The sequence below is a fragment of the Oryzias latipes genome, chromosome 1 (genome assembly GCF_002234675.1).
Source record: "Oryzias latipes chromosome 1, ASM223467v1".
Taxonomy (NCBI): Eukaryota; Metazoa; Chordata; class Actinopteri; order Beloniformes; family Adrianichthyidae; genus Oryzias; species Oryzias latipes.
This window is the reverse complement of record NC_019859.2, coordinates 15,178,780-15,196,720: the sequence shown is the minus strand read 5'-3', so window position 1 is coordinate 15,196,720 and position 17,941 is coordinate 15,178,780. Positions and strand designations below refer to the sequence as shown.

Genomic DNA, 17,941 nt, shown 5'->3' with positions numbered 1-17,941 from the left:
TGTATTACTTTACAAGTGAGAAACACTAGATAAAACAGTAGATTAAAAAACAGACTGAAACTCACAAATGTTAAAAAAGACAAGGTATAATAACAAATTAATAAAGAAAATGTGTTTTACGTTTTGTTTAGCAGAATATTTTCAAAAAACAAAATGATTAAACAGTTTTTTACAGCAGTAAAGCTCCTCTCAGAAATGATTTTGAAAATACATGCAACATGTTACACCAATCTGTGTTTTCAAACATAACTGGTGTCTTCAATGTCAGGAACTGGTGGTGTAGGACCCCAAATGCAGGAGATCAGGTTTAGTGTCGGACACATACAAATTAAATAAAGTTGACAAAAACCATGAAATAGAGGAGAAAACAGATGATCTAAGAACGAAGAATTGAAAACCAGACGCTTGAATTCTCTGGGGACCACAAAACAAATCAAGACAGCAGTGAATATCTGACAACCTAAACCTTTTGTGTCAATTTACTGTACAGTGACTCCTCCCCCTGGTGTTCGCGACAGGAAGTGCCTGCTGGCTCCAAGAAGCCAAAATCCCATAGACTTCTATAGTGAAATAAACAGCTGTTACTCAGTCATTGTATTTGTCAGTATAAGCATTCTTGATCTGATACCTATTTATTTTAGGATGTTCTTGCTAATCCTAATTTTTATTTATAATGTCTTGTAGTGCAAGTTATTCAACTTATAAGCTGGCCAATCAGATGTCTCAATCGGGACAATAGGTGTGATTGACAGGGGAAAAAGCTGACTACAGAACATGAGGATAACCAATGAAATAAAACTGACACGCAAAGGTCACAATCCTCACATTTAAGCTTGTAATTCTGGTTCTGTTAAGGTTGATAAGTTAACATGGATAGGTTTTTGTGGAGGTTTGTGCCACACTGAACATAGACTTTAAGGTGAAGGAGAAAAACTGCAATGTATTCAACTAAGTTTTCTTAATTTTTAATGATTAATTCTCTAAAAAGTAAGAAATCACTTACTCTAATAATACTTAATGATCACCAAAGAACAGTAGAAACACAGAAACTGAAAAGGAAGGAGCTGGAGACAGTCAAGATGCAGATAATAAAGATTTTGATAGAGACGAGGACCGGAATATAAAGCAGAGTCAGGAACTTGTAAAATATGTGTACGTGGTACCTGAACACACTCATAATGAAGACAACAGATTAAAAAAAGAAATTATCCAAATGTAAATAATCTGTCATGTTTAGTACAGATAAAAGAAAAAACATCAATTCCCACTCATTTGATCAAAGTCATTGTGTTATAAGCAAAAGACAAATGCAGTCTTAAAATGAATTAAAACATGTTTGAGTAACTTATTAAATGATTAAAGAATTGAGTATATTTATAGTGCACAAATTAGCTGCTAATTTATTAAGTCTTCAAGCACAAGCATATTTGAGTGAACAATTGCCCTGGATACAGTGGAGTATTAAGTATGTGATCCCTTTCTTATTTAACAGTCATTAACAGTCTGTCATGTTAATGGTTGGTTCATTTGAACTGTGAGCGATATAAAATTACAGAGTAAATTAAGAAATCAACTTTATATCATTTATTTGATGTCGTATGCCTTTCACTGAAGGTAACAAGTATTTGAACCCTTCTGCCAGAAGACTTTCTATTTTTTGGTTAAATCCTAATTAGCAAGTACAGAGGCCAGATGCTTCTTGTAGCTGATGACCAGATTTCTGCTCATATCAGAAGGAATTTTGGTTCACTCTTCTTTGCAAATGACTTCTAAATTGTCAGATTTGGTGGCTGATGCTCAGCTAGAGCCTCTGCATTGGTTCTCTAAATGATTGAGGTCCGTAGACTGGCTGGCCCACTTCATGACCTTTATGTGCTTTTTTTTAAACCATTCTTTGTTTGCCTTGGCTGTATGTTTTGGGTCATTATCATGTTGGAAGATCCATCCACCATCTATTTTAAGCTTCCTGGTGGAAGTAGGAGGTTCTCACTATAGGGATTTGAAGGTACATAAAATCTGGTCCATCCTGACATCGACATGGTGAAGTGGCCTTGTGCAGAAAAACCCTCTGAGGTATGATGGTTCCACCTCTGTGCTTTGTATTTCCTCCAAACACAATGGGTTGAGTTGATGCTAAAGAGTTCAATTTTGGTCTCATCTGACTGCAGCCCCTTCTTCCAATCTTTCTCAATCATAAAAGTGTTCACTGGCAAACTCCAGGCGGGCCTGCACATGTGCCCTCTGAAGCAGGGGGTACTTTGGGAGCACTGTAGGAATTAATCCATTGCAGTGCAAAGTACTACCAATGGTTTTCTTGGTGACTGTGGTCTCCGCTGGCTTAGGGATCAACTAACTCCAGCCATGTCATTTTAGGGCTATTTCTCACTGTTCTCAAGCTCATGGAAACCCCACCGGGTGAGATCTTTTTTGGAGCCCTAGACCGATAGGTCGATTGATGGTCATGGACAATTCCACCAATAGTTTTCACCCTAACCCTCAGCGTCTTTCTGATGTTTTTTTTAGTTCATTCTTGTCTTTTATCTATAGGTTTATAATGGTCTCCATGAAATCCAATGAAAGCTCTTTCTCATGTTGGAGAGTTTGAAGTCTGACTAATTGACTGATTCTGTGAACAGTTGTCTTTTATACTGGGGATTAGTTCAAACAGCTGTCTTTAACTCAGGTTACAGGGAGAGTCTAACTAGTCTGTAAGAACCAGAACTCTTGATTATTACAATGGGATCAAATACTTATTTCCCCCAATGAAGTGCAAATAAATGTATATGAATTTGATAAAGTCCATTTCTTGATTTTTTATCTCTCACTGTTCAAAGGAGCCTACAATTAATTTCTTTTCGGTGGGCAAGTCCGTACTGCAACATTTCTTAACTTAACCAACAGCCGTGTTGTAAAGCCAGCTTATTATTGAGCCATGTTCAGGAAAGAGTTGTGCACAAAGTGAGCAAACAAAACATTCCTGTTGCAGCTAAAAGGATGACATAAGAGAGAGCTTCAGGGTGCTGCATCAACACCGGCCACATGCATACTTTGTTTAGAAGGACAGACCATTTTTCTCTATGCTCTGTTTAGCAGTCATTCATTCTCTCCACACAGCTTCCCGGTCAACTCTGGTGCCCTTCTTTGTGGCTGCTGCCTCCCATTTCACCAGGCTTGCGTTGCGTTCTCAGCATTGCCAGTCAGCTTTCAGCTCTCTCTTGGCTACCTCCCGTCTTCTGGTGCACTGTCCACCTTCAGTTCTCTGTTTGCGCAGCCCACCAACAGTAAGTCCCAGGAGCTGTCAGTCCAAGTCCTGTACCTGCTCAGAGCTCCATTTCAGCAGTAGTAAGGGGTCCTTTCCAACGGCGCCCAGTACAAAGCAACCATTAACATGTGGTGGAAAACAAACCTTTGGCCTACAAAACATCCAAGAAATAAAAGAAAGCAGCACATAACCTAAAGAACTGAAGTCACACTGAAACATAAGGACCAGCAGCAAATTATCATTGCAACACATCCGGCAGACTTGAGACACCTGTAACAAGATAAATATAAAAATAAATCCACCAAATGAAAAAAATGTACATAATAAACAGCTAAAGAATGTATTACTCATTTTAAGTTTCTAAAAGCTTGCAGGTCTATAATTTCTTCCATTGCTTTTGTTCTGAAAATCCTTACTTTGTTACAGTGGCCGAGAGGTGCAAGACATGTTTACATTTAAGAAACAACAACAAATCCCTGTACAAATGAACAAATACTGAAACACAACAGCAAATTATGGAAAAATATTACAGAGTCCTAAAACACAACAGCAAAGCACAAAACACAACAGTAAATCAGGAAACATAACAGCAAATCAGGAAACACAACAGCAAATCAGGAAACACAACAGCAAATCAGGAAACACAACAGTAAATCACGAAACACAACAGTAAAATCACGAAACACAACAGCAAATCATGAAACACGGGAGGAGCGCACACACGCGCCTGAATCATTCATGAGGAGCCGCACACAAACGAGGCGGACTCTGACAATGACGAAAGGGAACCTGACCTGTTTGATAGAAATGTAACCCAGCTGTTCATTTCAGATACAGAAGATGAGGACTTTGATGGATTTTTGGATGCTGATTTATAACTGAAAAAATAAAAAATAAATCACAACCAACTCAGTTTTGCTCCCGCTGCCTTTTTAAAACACACAGTAGCGTGAACGTTTTACCGGGATGTTTTAACGTGCCCGCGCCCTAAAACCCGATGCGCCTGTATGTGTCAAATACAGAAAAAGCATCCATAACTGAAACTGCACCCTATAATCTACACTGCCTCCATTGTAGCTATACTGGTCTGTGAATGTGCATAAATGTCCCATTGATGATCAGAGGGACCGTAGGTGCAAACTGGCAGCCATGCCTGGGTTATGAGGAGTGAATGAATATTTAACACATCGACAGCGCTTTGGGCGTTTCATTACTAAATGCAGAGGAAAACATTATGAAAATGCCTGACCATGTGTTTTTGACTTAACTCCAGGGACTGTTAAAAGCTTTTGCTCAAAAACTCAAGGATTTACTAAAAAAAAAGTGATAAAAGCATACCTGAAGCGTACAGGGAACCAAGAGAATCAACTCAAACTTGGTCTTGTATGCTTTTGTGCAGCTGAATGTTGCAGCAGCTTAAAATGGGAAATGCTGTTTTTATTTGACAATCTTCTCTTCTTAAGGGACACTCTGCCCTTTTTTCTGAGCCACACAATCCCACACGTGTTACAGTCAGGCAAGCAGGTTGGAACCCTGATGCACATAAGAACTACACACAAAGATGTAGCAAAATCCCCATGGATTTATTTACAAAAAATAAGACCATAACCACAGCAAACTGGATATCTCACAAAACAAGCCAATATCGAAGGCTCAGGGACAGTTCATGAAATTTGATTTGATTTTTGATTTGATTTGAAATGGTTTATTTCAAGCAATCAAATAGAAGTTATACACAAAAGCAATATAAACATCAGTTATACATTCATACAGTAACTAATCAAACTTAGGATAATTAGACATAATTAATAAATATTGCTTGAAAGGGAGTGGAAGGAAGCGAACTTATATAATTCCACCCCGTTATACTATAACCATTTTATTACATGATTTATCAATATCTGGTTCCTAGGTTTTATCAGACAGAATTAAGAATCATAAGGTATCAATAAGGCACATGCCAAAGATGAATTACTTAAGTACTACGTCAAAAATAACTATTTTAGAAATTAACATGGCAAATGCAGCATCTGAAATATATACAAATTATGTTACTTTTAAAAATCATTCATATGCTTTAAAAAATAATACTATACCAGTAAAATAGACACAACACTGTTTCAGGAGTTGTCATAACAAAATTTCATCAAGTATCAAAAGTTAAAAACATGTGCAAAGTTATGCTACATTAGGAAAGATTTTTGAATCAATTTATCAATTTTAGGAGCTAGTGAAGTAATATCATCAAAAGTCAATCAATTTAACAATTTTCAAAAGTGATTAATCATTTGTTTTACTCTTTTTATATATTTTTATTTTTATTTTTTATTTTTTTTATAATAAAGTAATGCTGTTGGGGAAAAATAAAAAGGGTCCATAAGTGTCGATTGTCCAAGGTTGGTATTTCTTCTTTTACTGATAACAGCTGATCTCCTGGGTTCAAAACAGAGTTTATAGTTCTCTTCGATGTTATGACTGCAGACATTAGATTCAGGTCCATATCCTTCTTCAGCTGATATCAGCTGCGGTGAAAGTTGAGGTCAAGTTGTCTGCAGGTCAGAACTCTGCTGTTATTCAGGTGACGTCAGACATACAGAGAAAGTGATGATTCCTGGTGTCATATTTCTTGAAATTATTTGGCTCTTTGGTTTATTACTCCACGTTGTTTCAGACAACCGTAATCAAGCACTTCTCAAAGTCCTTCATGGTGTTCACGACCAGAACCTTGGTCCGGTCCTCTGGACCGAGTGGTTTGACATAAATCCTGCAGCCTTTAACCCAAGTGTTCTCAATCTGGTTCTGCTTCCTGAGAAGCCGTGCATGTTTTGAGATTTCAGCATTCCTTCTAGTCAGATGGTCGTTCAGATAAACAGTAGATCCTCTGAGGTTTTTGCGTAGATTCATCAGAGCTAGCTTGTGTTTGTGATTCACAAACCTGATGAGGATCGCTGGTTTATCCGTCTCCTTTCTCCTGGGGAGCAGGTGGCAGGTCTCGATGGTATTGAGATCCAGGGAAATCCCTTTAGATGTTAGAAATGAATGTATTTGCTGTTCCAGAGACTCTCCACTGACCTCCGTATTAGCACTGCCAGCTACGCTAGCGCTAGCATTAGCAGTGCTGGCTTGAGGCTTGATCGGTAATCCAGTGAGAATGACATTATTCATCCTTACTTGCTGTTCCACATCGTCCAGTCTTTTCTCCAGAATCCCGACCTGGTTTTCTCGCTGCTCGTTTTGAGCCCGAAATCTTCGGAACTCTTCCATCATATCCCAGAGCGGTGTTAGCTTAGCCGACACTTGATCCATAAAACTTTTCAGCGTTTCTTGAATAATGTCAAGAGACTTTTTGAGTTCTTCATATTCCTGGGGTTTCTTCGGGGGCATGGTCAGCTCTCTTTTTTGGAGAAAAATCAACTTTTTAAGTAATTTGAAGATAGTTGTAATCGCAGAGAGGCACGCCACGCGTCCTGCTGCTGTAACCCGGAACCGGGTTCCGGTTCCGGAACCCGGTCAATGTGGCTGATAAGCAAAGTGCAGGCAGCTGTGACTGCTTCACAGGAAAATGGGTGGAGTCACAGCCCGCCTGTACAGAAACCCAAGAGAAGAAAAACTGATCAACAAAACAAGCAAATCATAACAACATGTTTTCTACACTGCCTTGCTCAAACAAACCCATTAGCCCATTATTGAACTATGTCGAGACCTTATGACAGCAGTCTTTAAAACCAAGTAAATTTTGTAGCATGAAAAATCACATTAACAGTGGTGGGTTTGAAGGACCAATGATGAGAATCTCTGGTATAATATATTGATAAGCTACATAATAAATCATTTCCATAAAAATGGATTGACAACAGATTTCTCATTTTTAAAGTGTTTTAATTAAGTCAAAAGCTTTTGCAATCATGTCTAGCTTCTGTCCAATTACATTAGTCACTTCCTTTTCAAGGAAAATCTTTCCCAATGAAAGAAGTTTCTCAACATTGTTGCATCTGCAAAGGTATAAAAGAGACAGTGAACGTTCAGAGCAGCATCACAACTACCTTCTTGATCTTCTGTTGAACCTGCTAAGAGTCAACTGTAAATACATTGTTCTTACTGGGTTTTAGTATGTGTTACTATGAATCTCATTTTAACTCAACTAATAGTATTTGTGAACAAAACATTTCCTTTTTTTTCCAGGAAGGAAACCATGCTGAAGATAGCACTTGTGCTTGAATGCCTCCTGAGCCTTACTCTGGCTAAATCTGTGAGTGGGATTGTTTCACCTTCATTTGTTCTTTGTAGACCAGGATAAACACCAGTCTCTTTTACTTTTTCCAAAAAAAAACATGTACTTTGAGTAAATGCAGATGAACACATCACTTATTAAATTTTCTTTTTTTACATTTCACAGATGGAGGGTCATCATCCTTCTCATCATTCCAAACACAAACACCACTCTGGGTCGAGTTCACATGAGGTTGGTACTTTCTAACATAGACAAGTCATGCAGGGTCTTCAGCTTCTTGATTGACTTTTTTCTTTAAGGCAACCACCTCTGCAACAAGTACTACCAATGCAGCTGCAAGTACTACCACTGCAGCTGCAAGTACTACCACTGCAGCTGCAACTACTACCACTGCAGCTGCAACTACTACCACTGCAGCTGCAACTACTACCACTGCAGCTGCAACAACCACACCACCGACTACTACTACTCCTTCAGCAACTTCTTAAAAATGCAAAAAAGTGACATGGAGCGAGAGATCAAGGAGTGATAGAAAATCATCTTATAATGAATTGTTGACATTGTTTAGCACTTGATCTGTATTGTTCAGAATTTGTGAAGACAAATTAAAATCAAGGTTTTCTTGCAAAAATATTTTTTTCTTGAATTATTGGAGTCTTCAAAAACTAAAATATTTTTGATACACTGAATAATGAAAAAATGTTTTTTTATAATACAATCAAACATTATTTCTATTCTTAAAACTTTTACTATAATAAACCTTTATTTTTTTATTTATTTTTCTGAAACCATGAACACGTATTTAATAAAATACTGAAAAAAAACATTTTCAAACCTCCACTGAGGTCCATTGATTATTATATTTTGCTAGTCATTTTTCCTCTTGTTATATTTTTATGAGTGGTGTAGTCATATTGAAAATGCTTTTTCATCATTGACTGTTTAATGTGCAATGATCCAATTTCTCTGTATTGACAAAACTTAAAATTTTTGCAAAAAAACAATTTTGATTGCTTTACAAGCAAAAAATAAAAAGCAATAAAACCAACAGAAACCAAAACTCTCCAAACATATTTAGAACCAACATGTACCATTCACGTAGATTAGTGTTAAATAGCGCTCTGTAGTCAGTTTTGCTGGTCTATATAAACCTATATAAACCGGATGTAATATTGCACAGTTTAGTCTGACGTCAATGTTAAAACATTGTGAAGCACATTGTAGTAGTTGGATGTTACTGTATAAAAATTGACAGTGGTCTGCTTTAGAAACAGGCGTCTGCAAGAACCAACAACTACGGCTGGGTTGATAAAATCGATTAATTGATCTGAATCAATATAAATTTAAATCAGTAATCGATCCATAAAAGTAGAGATTGATCTTTTATGCCTTTCCTTTTCCAGTGATCCAACGCAAAACAGCAGCAAAAGCCAAAGTCTAGTAGCTTAATGCTAATAAATAAAGGAATTTCCCACAGGATGGGGTTCAATGTTTTGCTCAAGGATGCCCCGACACATCGGCAGGAAGGGTGGAAAACGAACCTGCAATCTTCTGATCAGAGACCAAATAAAGGAATCAAATATAAATCAGTGTGTAATCTGAGTCTGTTTATTGGTCCTTGTTCACACTGAATTTGGCCACAGGTAAAGTTTTGAAAAGTTCAAACATGTATATCTCTCTGCAATAATCCATTTATTTAGTTCCAGTGTTTTACTTGCAGAGCTTTCTGACCAACATCGTCTGACAACTATTGCATGTTGCCTTTACTCAAGCACACCTGAACAACCCCATCATTAAGAGGCCTTAGAACTGCAGTTTATTAAAGTTTACAGATCTATAATTTCTTCAATTACCTTTGTCCTGAAAATCCTTACTTTGTACTAAGGATTTAGGTGAAATTACAATGATTAAGAAACTCAATTCATGTGTCTTAGTGCTACTTTTAGATTCCAAAATTTGCAAGAAAAATAGTCACATTTAAATATGTGACTATTTGAACCAAATGTTGTCTTTGTAAAAACGGTGGGTTATGTTAAATGTAATGTTTATAGACACCAAATGTGAGAGGAAATTCTACCTGTTAAGAAAATTCCTCCATAAAGGGATAAATTCTTGGCATTATTTAAGACAGAAATATTTTATTATTCCTTGAAAATATAATACACAATCCTAAAACTGAGGTTTTCTAAATTATCATGCTTCTACATCAGCATATTATTATTGAGGAAAGGTGTGAGCCATTAGTGACTGAAGATAATCCATCTGTAAGATTTTACAAATAAGATCTTAATTGTTGGTGCAACAAATCCTTAAAAACTTGTGCAACTTGTGTCCACAATCCTCAGTCACTCCTCTTTCTAGGTAAAGATGTCTTAAAGAGTACAGTTTCTCAACATATCTGATCCAGGGACGGTATAAAAGAAAACATGAACATCCAGAACAGCATCACAAGAACTTTCCTGATCCTCTGCTGAAGCTGCAAAGACTAGACTGTAACTACATTTTAGTATTTTCTGTGTGATGTTGCTGCAGCAGTGATTAACTGACTTTATTTAACCTGGTGATAAAGATTTGACTTTTGTTTCCAGGAGGGAAATCATGCTGAAGTTAGCTCTGGTGCTTGGATGCCTCCTGAGTCTCACTCTGGCTCAACCTGTAAGTCTGATTGTTTCAAACTGTTTCATGGAAAGAAGCTAAAATTGATGATAAAACAAAGGATTTTTCATGACATTAGAAACATAATTTCACTGTTTTTTTGATGTTTCTAAAGATGGAGCATCAGAGATTTGCTCGTTCCAAACATGGGCATCATCACTCTGGGTCGAACTCACATGAGGTGAGTGTTTTCTGTTCTGAGTAAACTTTTAAATGACATCCTGTAACAAAGTCCTGTGAGAGTCGTCTGTTTTAATGTTTAACTTCAATGTTTGTGATTTTATCAAGGCAACCACCACTACTGCAACAACAACTGTTGCAGGAGCAACAACTGTTGCAGGAGCAACAACTACACCATCACTGAGCCAGCTGATTCTGCTCATCCAGCAACTTCTCAACAGAGCAAGATAAAGTCTGACATGGAAAATTGACTTTCAATGAATTGTTGACATTGCTTCTCCTTAGATTTGCTCTTGTGAAAATTCTGTGACACATGTTTTGTTGTTGCTCAGAATGAACATCAATCTGATATTATAGCTGTCTTCAAAATCTCACAACTATAATAAATGTTAAACAGCAAACTGAACTGTCTTGTCTTTTTTTTTACTTTAATGGGTCATTCTGCCAGTTTTTAACAACTGTTTTTTTCAACAACATTTACAGTGGGACAAAACAGTATTTAGTCAGCCACCAACTGTGCAAGATCTCCCACTTAAAAAGATGAGAGGAACCTGTAATTCTCATCATATGTATATGTAAATTATGGAAAATACGTATTTGGTCACCTACAAACAAGCAATATTTCTGGCTCACAGACCTAAAACTTCTGTAAGAGAATACTCTGTCCTTCAGTCGTTACCTGTAGTAATGGCACCTGTTTGAACTGGTTATCTATCTAAAAGACACCTGTCCACAACCTCAAACAGTGACACTCCAAACTCCACAATGGCCGAGACCAGAGAGCTGTCTAAGGACAAAAGTAACTGACCTGCACAGGGCTGGGAAGACAGGGAAGACTGGGAAGAGCAATTATTAGGAAATGGAAGACATACAAGACCACTGATAATCTCCCTTGATCTGGGGCCCCCTGCAAGATCTCACCCCGTGGGGTCAAAATGATCACAAGAACAGTGAGCAAAAATCCCAGAACCACATGGGGGGACCCAGGGAATGATCTACAGAGAGCAGACCAACCAGTAACACCCTACGCCACCACGGGCTCAAATCCTGAAGTGCCAGACGTGTCCCCCTGCTAAAGCAAGAACATGTGTAGGCCCGTCTAAAGAGAGCATTTGGTTGATCCAGAACAGGATTAGGAGAATGTCCTTTGGTCAGATGAAACCAAAGAAGAACTTTTTGGTAAGAACTCTACTCGTCACATTTGGAGGAGAAAGAATGCAGAGTTGCATCCAAAGAAGTGACCAAAACACCTGCTAACGCATGCATGCAAGCCCAGCGAGGATCACCGCTCAGTTAAGATTGCAACGATGCAGTTGTAAAATGCGGGGTCGCTCGGTTAGAATTGCACTTACGCGGTTGTAAGGTTCGCTCACTCTGTTCCTGAATACACTCGCTCAGTTTTCTTTGCGCTCGTTCAATTAATGGCAGCGATGAAACACCATAAACCTCGTGGAAGCAGATGCTTTGACTGAAGGACACACTGGAAGATGACAGGAAGAAAAATAAAACAGGAATAGAAAATTAAAACGCATGACATTTAAACAAATAAAGACAAAAAATACAGTTTAAATAATAAAAAGCTATATGCAAAATGTCTAATAAAAATGTTTATTTTTAAGTTAATTTGAAAGGCATAGAAAAGACAAGCAGCTCTGAGGATCTTCTGCTGGCTGTTGAAGTAAAGAAAACAAGACAAAAATGCTGCGCCATGAAATTTTACCTCAACATCAGTTACTGTAAAAGCATCCTTAAGGATGTAAAAAAAGATCTGATAAGTAAGAAGAAAGACCCATTAAACATTTTAAAAAGTGTAACTCTATCTATTCTGAAGTACATGGACAGGCTAAAAAATGGTTAAAGTAAACAGCGTATATGTGCATAGCGCTTTTCTACCTTCCTCAAAGGCCCAAAGCAGTCACAGTCCCATTCATTCACCCATTCAAAGACACATTCACAACCTGATGGCGGCTCCACTGCCTAACAGTGGTGCCAACCTATAACCACCAGAGACAAGTGGGGTTCAGTGTCTTACCCAAGGGCACTTTGACACATGGGTGGGCAAGGCAGGAATCGAACCTGCAATCTTCCGATCAGAGGGCGAATAAAGGAGTCAAATTTAAACCAGTGTGTAATCTGAGCCGGTTTATTGGTCCTTGTTCACACTGAATTTTTCTACAGCTGAAGTTTTGAAAAGGTCCACCATGTATATGCCTCTACAATAATCCCTTTGTGGAGTACCAGTGTTTTACTTGCTGAGCTTTCTGGCCAACATTGTCTGACAAGTATTGCATGTTGCATTGCTCAAGCCACCTGACAAACCCCATCATTAAATGCAGTCATTAAAATCAAGGTATTTTTGCAGAGTAGCATCTAAAAACACAGGAGTGATGTGTCCTAAGAATCCAGATGTGATCAACTCCGGTATATTGAGAAACTACATCACAAAAATAGAGAAAAAAACAATGCTGACTTCTCATTTAGACAGATTAAAATTGTTCAAATTATTTTAATTGTGTCAAAAATACAGTACAGACTCTCTCCAGAATTACCACAATTATTACTCATTCCTCTTTCTTTATTTCAAAATCAATTGTTTTTGATTGTGGTGGTAAATCCTATAATCCTGTGCAGTTTTTGTCTTTAATCACAAGTACTCTTTGTAAAAAAAGATTTCCAAGTAAATGCAGTTTCTCAACAAGTTTTCTCCTCCAAAGGTTAAAAACAAAAGGTCAAGATTCTAAGCAACATCACAGGTTATTCTCTGATCTTTTTATGAATCTACAAGGACTTGACATTATTTCAGTATTTTCTGTGGTGATGTTAATTTTTTTCTCGCTAATATATCAGGGAAATTCCTAAATACAGAAATTAATTTAAAAAGTGAATTGTTGTATTTTGCCCCCAAAAAACTTACCATTTAACCAATTTAAAATAAACTTTATAACACACATTTTTACACCTATTTATTGAAAGAAAAACTGATAAATGTTAACTATCTGTGTTTTGTTTTTACATAATTGTAATTTTTTCCCCTATTTTTTGTAAAAATTATATTACCGTACTCAACTTTTTCTTGACTCACTTGATGCAGCAACATCCTAAATATAATATTCCTTCTTTTTTCAGAAGAGTTGGTTCTCTAAAGCTGCAATAAAACCAGATAAATATGAATAGATGCTAAAGTAGAAATCCACTCATAATATTAAACTATAAACAGTTATTACGTTACAATGTTACTAATTAGAATTTACATCCAGGCTGGCACAGATGTTTCTCCTCTTTACTAATGGTTTTCTTTGTGAGTGGAGTTTGCATCTCCTCCTGTTGCATGTGTGGGTTTTTTAATAATAGGATCCTCTCACAGTCTGACAAAAATGTTTCACAGGGTGTTTGATGGTGGAAAAGCCAGTTTTGAGTTAATTTATTTGGATGCTTTTCACTATATTTTATCAAATGATTTGCAATTTAAAGCAGAACATTTGCCTAAAATCTCTTATTCAATTGTTTATTTTAATTTCTTGACTGAGGGTAGAATGTTGATGTTGTTTTCTTAGACTTATTTTTCCTCAAAAACTATAAAGTATATAACAACATATTTCTAAATAAGTTAAGGCTAAACCTATTGTGACATACATTAAATTCTGTTATTAAAACAAAGATATATTGCTCAGTAACTTGTGACTGAGCTATATGTTTAAAATCATTGACAACACCGTTGTTTTTCAGTGTGTTTACATGCACGTACAAATCCCCATAATCCTGTGCAGCTTCCATCAGCAATCAGTGTTTTTTTACACAGAATTTACCAGAGAATGCAGTTTCACAACACCTCAGTTTTTCTGATCATATAAAAGAGAAGGTCAGCAGTCAGAGAAGCATCACAACGTTCCAGATCTTCTGCTGAGGAAGCAAAGACACAACAGTAATCACAATTGATTGGTTTCAGTATATTTTGTGATGCTGCAGTGATTTTTTTATTATTATTGAACTTAACATTTTTGATCTGTTGATAAAGTCTCGATGTTTGTTTCCAGGTGTGAAACCATGCTGAAGTTTGCACTTGTCCTTGGATGCCTCTTGAGCCTCACTCTGGCTCAACCTGTAAGTGAGAATGTTTCACATCGTCACATGTCTGGACGCTATGATTTGGTATGCAGAGTAGGATAGACCCTAAAAACTTTGAATTTTCAACAGATGGAGCATCAGAGAGTTGCTCGGTCGAGCTCAAACTCCAACTCAAATGAGGTGAGTGTTTTCAAATCTGATAAATTAGTCCAAAACTGCAACCCTTGCTCTAACAAAGTCCTGAAGGTTTACTTGGATCGACGTTTTTCTGATTGCTTTAAGGCCACAACGACTGCAACAACAGCTTCAACCTCCACTCTGACTCAAATACTTGCTCTCGTCATACAGCGACTTATTGCTGGAAGATAAAGTCTGGGATGGAAGCATACATCAACAAGTGATTAAGAAAACATGTCTACTTCAATGTTTTTGACTTGTTGCTGTCTTGACTGAGTGAAACAACCTTCATGTCTTTACAGATTTAAATAAATGCAGCAAATGAAAATGAAAACAACTGCTTTTCTTTCTTTTCAAATCCTCATCATATCTCTGTATTTCTCAGAAGCCTTTGGTTTTGTTCACCTTAAATGTCTTTTACATATACCCATATGAATAAATGTAATGTATATAGACTAAATAATTTGATCTCCTACTAATAAAACCAGAAACCAACTCAAAGTGGTTTGCAGCTATACTAAAACAAAGATTTGAATGATACAAAGATGCCCTAAACTATCTTTCATCTTGACAGAGTTTTCAATGACATATATAGGTTACCAAAGGAGGAAAATATGCAATATTTGGATTTATCTTCTGCATTGGCTTTAGTAGACCATAAGATTTAATAATCAAAGATTTATAGAACATGCACCCAAACGGGGGTTGACCTGTTTGAGTTCTGTTGTGAGGGGCCATTACACCACACTCTATAGTCAGTAGTAAGATAAGATAAGATAAGATATTCTTTATTGATCCCACATTGGGGAAATTTAATTGTCACAGCAGTTCCAAAAAGCAGAGAAAAGTGACAGCAATGTGCAAAAGTGAGGGGTGTTCCAAAATGTGCAAGTATACAAATACAAAAATGTGCAAAAATAGAAAAAGTAAGTAAGAGCTTATGTACACTATTACGACATAACATATGTTATGCCTAATAATAAAATTAAATAAAAAAGTAAAAACACAGAATATACAGATGAGCTAAGGATGTATGATTACCGGTTTTTACATGCATATTTAAACTGTGACATTGTACAATCTCACAGCTGTTGGGATGAATGACCTGCGGAACCGTTCCTTCCTGCATGGGGGGTGTAACAGTCTGCCACTGAAAGAGCTGTTTAGTGCCTCCACTGTCTGATGTAGTGGGTGAGAGGTGTTGTCCATGATGGATGTTAACTTGGCCAACATCCTCCTTTCACCCACTTCCTCCACAAAGTCCAGTGGGCAGCCCAGGACAAAACTGACCCTCCTGACCAGCTTGTTAAGTCTCTTCCTGTCTCGGTCTGTGCTGCCTGCTCCCCAACAGGCCACGGCGTAGTGGATAACAGAGGCCACCACAGAGTCATAAAATGTCCTTAAGAGAGGCCTGCACACTCCAAAGGACCTCAGTCTCCTCAAACGGTGGAGGCGACTTTGGCCCTTCTAATACAGGGCATCGGTGTTTTGAGTCCAGTCCAGTTTCTTGTTGAGGTGAACACCCAGGTACTTAAAACTGTCCACTACCTCAATGTCCGAGCCCTGGATGCTCATCGGTGTGAATTGTGGTGTTCTCCTCCGGAAATCAATCACCATCTCCTTTGTTTTACTGGTGTTCAAGCACAGGTGATTACGCTCACACAGGTCAGTCAGAGTACAGGTCAGTCCTTGATGACTGACCTGTACTCCACCTCGTTCCCCCCCGACACACAGCCAACAATGGCCGAGTCGTCAGAGAACTTCTGGAGGTGACAACTGCCGGTGTTGTAGGTAAAGTCCGAGGTATGAAGGGTGAAGAGGAACGGTGAGAGCACCGTCCCCTGAGGAGCACCAGTGCTGGAAACCACCACCTCCGACACACAGTTGTGTAGCCTCACATACTGTGGTCTGTTGGTGAGGTAGTCGGTCGTCCATGCAGTCAGTCGTCCGTCCACTCCAGCCCCTTCCAGCTTCTCTCTTAGCAGAGCTGGCCGTATGGTGTTGAAGGTGCTGGAGAAGTCAAAGAACATGACCCTCACAGCGGTTCCGGTGTCCTCCAGATGGATCAACGCCCGGTGCAGCAGGTAGATGACAGCGTCATCCACCCCGATGTTCGGCCTGTAGGCAGACTGCAGTGGGTCCGTTGCGGTGCTGACCACTGAGCGAAGGTGGCTGAGGATGAGTCTCTCCATGGTCTTCATCAGGTGGGAGGTCAGGGCTACTGGTCTGTAATGGTTTGGCTCCTTAGCGTGCGCCATCTTAGGAACCGGAACCACACAGGAGGTCTTCCACAGGGCTGGGACCGTCTCCAGACTCAGGCTCAAGTTGAAGATGTAAGTGACCACCTCACAGAGCTGGTCAGCACAGTCCCTGAGCAGTCCAGGTCCGATGCCGTCTGGACCTGCAGCTTTCCTGGTCTTGAGTCGCCTCAGTTCCCTCCTCACCTGATCAGAAGTGAGGCAAAGGGGGGTGGAGGTGTGGGGCAGAGATGGTACGGCTGTGGATGGGGGTGGTGTGCAGTGATGAGAGTGTTTGGGGGTGGGGGTTGATCAAATAAGTATGTGATCCTTTTCTTATTTTGTTGCTTTGCCCAGCTAAAATGAAACTGTCATGTTGTCCTGTTAATGGTTGGTTTAATTACAACCAATGGGTTTTACATTGTAATGTGCAATAATGATTACTGAAATGTTTAAATTACAATCCATAAGCTATTGATTTTGTTTACTTGATCTGCAATGTGTAGCAATAATTTTCTGGTTTAATGTTATCATGTGTTCTAATGATAATCAATTATTATTACATATCGGTACCGTTACTGTTTACTGAAGTCATGAATGAATGTTTTCTGAAGATCATCAATCATTTCTAGGTACCGGATTTTGTTACTTCAAGAGAATCTATCTACAACCGGATTTAAAACACTGTAAAACTATCAAATGAATGAACTCAGTAGGGGTGGGATTATATAAGCTTGCTTCTTCCCACTCCTCTTCAAGCAATAAATCAAGCTCTACTTATACTTCAGTTAATGATCACTGTATTTAATTAAGCAAATGTTATTTAAGTGACATTTTTGTTTTATTTTCTGTCTTTTTAATCTATGCATTTCATCATTTCTGTAATGAGTTTGATGAATATGTCTAAATTCTTTATTGCTTTGACTACAATGCTTGAAATAAATCAACAAAATCAAATGTGGGCTGGTGTGAAAGTAACCACCTGCTGCTAAACACCAGGAAGAAAAAAGGAGCTGGTTCTGGATTTCAGGAGGTCCTCACCATCACACTCACCGGTGAATATCCAGGGCTCAGACATTGAGATTGTGGACACATTTAGATACCTGGGTGTTGTACTGTTAAACCTGAAAGTCA

At 38.2% G+C, this 17,941-nt stretch overlaps 3 long non-coding RNA genes across 4 annotated transcripts; all 3 read left to right on the top strand.

The window, feature by feature from the left end:
* Nucleotides 1–7,173: 7,173 nt before the first annotated feature.
* Nucleotides 7,174–8,126, top strand: LOC105354187. Of its 2 annotated transcripts, none has more exons than XR_908861.3 (4): nucleotides 7,174–7,342; nucleotides 7,445–7,511; nucleotides 7,665–7,724; nucleotides 7,793–8,126. It is a non-coding gene; the product is annotated as an uncharacterized LOC105354187 (long non-coding RNA). The 2 variants fall into 2 exon arrangements; XR_002873581.1 differs by having other exon boundaries at nucleotides 7,659–7,724.
* A 1,712-nt stretch (nucleotides 8,127–9,838) lies between these two features.
* LOC110015140 lies at nucleotides 9,839–10,730 on the top strand. The gene is made up of 4 exons (XR_002290255.2): nucleotides 9,839–9,985; nucleotides 10,082–10,148; nucleotides 10,264–10,329; nucleotides 10,437–10,730. It is a non-coding gene; the product is annotated as an uncharacterized LOC110015140 (long non-coding RNA).
* Nucleotides 10,731–14,070: 3,340 nt separating this feature from the next.
* LOC101160534 lies at nucleotides 14,071–14,904 on the top strand. Its single transcript, XR_177310.4, has 4 exons — nucleotides 14,071–14,250; nucleotides 14,363–14,429; nucleotides 14,523–14,573; nucleotides 14,676–14,904. It is a non-coding gene; the product is annotated as an uncharacterized LOC101160534 (long non-coding RNA).
* Nucleotides 14,905–17,941: the final 3,037 nt, after the last annotated feature.